Source organism: Nicotiana sylvestris, chromosome 9, assembly GCF_000393655.2.
Source record: "Nicotiana sylvestris chromosome 9, ASM39365v2, whole genome shotgun sequence".
Lineage (NCBI taxonomy): Eukaryota > Viridiplantae > Streptophyta > Magnoliopsida > Solanales > Solanaceae > Nicotiana > Nicotiana sylvestris.
The window spans coordinates 44025517-44029245 of record NC_091065.1 but is presented as its reverse complement, the minus strand read 5'-3'; positions in this window follow the sequence as shown (position 1 = coordinate 44029245).

Here is a 3729-nt window from a genome sequence, read left to right as displayed (position 1 = left end):
ACCATGTCAACGATGGAACTTCCTCTGACCTTTTATACCCTATTTCACATCATACTATCTCTAGCAATGCCTTGGTCGCCCTGTGCCTGGTGCAACTTTGGAAGTTGGGAGTAAGCTTTGAAATTCCTTCTTATTTGCTTAAACAGAACTGACATTGGGAACATCTTAGAGAAATAAACTCAAAAGAAATGAAATGCAATGACTTTCAGAGTTAAGGATAAGAAAAATCTAAAACTGGAAGATTATTTGAAGGGGAAAAAGAAAAGAGATTATCTGAGTGGAGCAGATAGCACCAATGATCATGACATGCATTTCGGATTAATCGGCTCAATCTGTCCCACCAATCAACTTTCAGTTGCCATACTTTGTTCTGAGGTCTTCAAAACCCAATTTCTTTGCTAGAACCTTGACCTTGTTTGACCTGTGGTGCCCTGAAGGGTTTCCACCGACAAACCTCTCTCATTTGTTCATCTCCCAACTCACATTCGCCTCAAGGTACCCGTGAAGGTTTTCACCAATAAGACTTTCTCATTTTTGATTTCTCTCAGCTCTCGTCGCCTTACGGTGCCCGTGAGGGTTTTCACCAATAAGACTCTCATTTTTTATTTTCCTTCTTGGATCAGAGTGTTGCCCCTGATACGAATCACTTCTACTTGCTCAACTTGGCATCTCTCGAAGACTTATTAGAAGGTCTTTCTTTGGACCATAACGTGGGCTTTTGGATAGGGTTAGAAAAAATGGGTATCAAAGGCTCAAAACAATTCAAATGAGTTCAAAATTACAACTTTTGGAATCCGATTTCTTGCAACAACCACAACTTCTGCCCCAGTTTCTTTGCCTGGGAACTTTTGGATTTTTGTTTTGATGGGACCGAATCGTGAGGCTGCCTACTTATCCTTAAAAGGAATCAGGTCGAATGTAGTTCATGTCATAGAAACTGCTTTGCTGTTGTGGTTTTCTCTTTCTTTTCTTTCTCTTTTTACTTTCCTTTTCTCTTCTTTGTTGTTTTGTTATCTTCTTTTCATCTTGTTTTTCTTTTTTTTTTCTTTCTCTTTTCATTCTTTTCCTTTCTCTCTTTTCCTTTATTTATTTTTCATGTTTGTGTTTCTGATCTTTGCTACGGATTCCAAAAGAGGGGTATGAAAAGAAATAAACAATGCTCAAAGGGGAACAAATGATAAAGTGTTTAGATATCAGAACAAAATGCCTTCGTCATTCCAATCTTCTAAATATGCCAAGTACAAACAAATACAACTTCAACAAAGAAATCATACATAATATCTCTTGAACGCATCAGAATTGATGGCCATTTCTACACATTTGCCTTCTATATCTGTTAAATACAGAGCACCATTGGACAACACTCTAGCTATGATGAACGGCCCCTGCCAGTTTGGGGCGAACTTGCCTTTTGCCTCAGCCTGATGAGGAAGAATGCATTTCAATACTAACTAACCCACTTCAAACTTCCGTGGACGTACCTTCTTATTATATGCTCTTGCCATTCTTTGTTGATACAACTGGCCATGACACACTGCTGCTAATCTTTTCTCATCAATTAAACTCAACTGTTCCAAGCGAGTTTTGACCCACTCATCGTCATCAATTTCAGCCTCAGCGACAATTCGAAGGGACGGGGTTTCAATTTTCGAAGGTATCACCGCCTCAGTGCCATATAATAACAAATAAGGAGTTTCTCCTAATGAAGTGCGAACAGTAGTGCGATAACCCAGCAATGCAAAAGGTAGATTTTCATGCCACTGTCTAGAACCCTCCACTATTTTCCGAAGTATCTTCTTTATATTCTTGTTGGCTGCCTCGACTGCTCCATTCGCCTTGGGGCGATATGGGGTGAAATTGCGATGTGTGATCTTAAACTGTTGACATACCTCTTTCATCAAATGACTGTTGAGATTAGCACCATTATCTGTGATGATTACCTTCGGGATCCCGAACCGGCAAATGATATTTGAGTGGACAAAATCGACCACTGCTTTCTTGGTCATGGACTTGAAAGTTTTAGCTTCAACCCACTTGGTGAAATAATAAATGGCCACCAAAATAAACCCGTGCCCATTGGACGCTGCTAGCTCGATTGGTCCAATGACATCCATGCCCCACGCAACAAAAGGCCATGGTGCAGACATTGTGTGCAATTCAGATGGTAGAGAATGAATCAAATCTCTATGCATTTGGCACTGATGACATTTGCGCACGAAACTAATACAATCTCGCTCCATAGTGAGCCAATAATAACCTGCTCGGAGAATCTTCTTTTCCAGCACGTACCCACTCATGTGTGGTCCACAGACTCTAGAATGTACTTCGGTCATAATAGTTGTGGCCTGTCTAGCATCTATGCATCTCAACAATCCAAGATCCGAAGTCCTTTTGTACAAAACCCCTCCGCTGAAGAAATATCCGCTCGCCAACCGTTGAATTGTTCTCTTTTGATCACCTGTGGCTTGTACCGGATACACCCCCATCCTGATATATTCCTTGATATCATGAAACCAAGGCTTACCATCAAGTTCTTCTTCCACCACATTACAGTAAGCATGCTGATCATGGACCTGAATATGCAACGGGTCAACATAAGCCTTATTCGGATGATGTAACTTTGATGCCAAGGTAGCCAAAGCATCAGAAACTTCGTTATGGATCCTTGGAATATGCCTGAACTCTACTGATCAAAACCGTTGACAAAGATCATGCAAACATTGTCAGTACGGTATGAGTTTCAAATCTCGTGTTTCTCATTCTCCTTGAATTTGGTGCACCAGAAGGTCCGAGTCTCCCAAGACCAAAACTTCCTGGACACCCATGTCCACAGCTAACCTCAAGCCCAAAATGCATGCCTCGTATTCAGCCATGTTGTTAGTATAGTAGAAACGAAGCTGAGCCGTAATAAGGTAGTGATTTCCTGTTTCAGAAATCAATACAGCTCATATCCCAACGCCTTTCATGTTAGCAGCCAACCTGGCTCTCCAACTTGCTCCAACTCATCAATGTGCATTACCTCTTCATCAGGGAAGTAAGTCTTCAAAGGCTCATATTCTTCATCCACTGGGTTCTCTACCAAATGGTCGGCCAATGCCTAGGCTTTCATCGCAGTCCGGATCACATAGACGATGTCAAATTCTGTGAGCAAAATCTGCCACTTTGCGAGCCTCCCTGTGGGCATAGGCTTCTGAAAAATATACTTTAATGGATCTAAATGAGAGATGAGGTAAGTAGTGTAAGATGACAAATAGTGCTTCAACTTCTGTGCTACCCATGTTAGGGCGCAACATGTCCTCTCAAGGTAAGGAAACTTAACCTCATAAGATGTAAACTTCTTGATAAGATAATAAATGGCCTTCTCCTTCCTGCCGGTGATGTCATGCTGACCAAACACACAACCAAATGAATTGTCCAGTACCGTCAAATACAGAATCAAAGGTCTTCCTGGTTCTGGTGGCACCAACACAGGTGGATTTGACAAGTACCCCTTTATCTTATCAAATGCTTCTTGACACTTATCTATCCACTTAACTACAATATCTTTCTTCAACAGTTTGAATATAGGCTCACAAGTTGTCGTAAGCTGAGCAATAAACCTGCTGATGTAATTCAGCCTCCCTAATAGACTCATCACTTCAGTCTTGTTCTTTGGAGGTGGCAATTCTTGGATAGCTTTAATATTTGACGGGTCCAATTCAATACCTCGACGACTGACTATGAATCCCA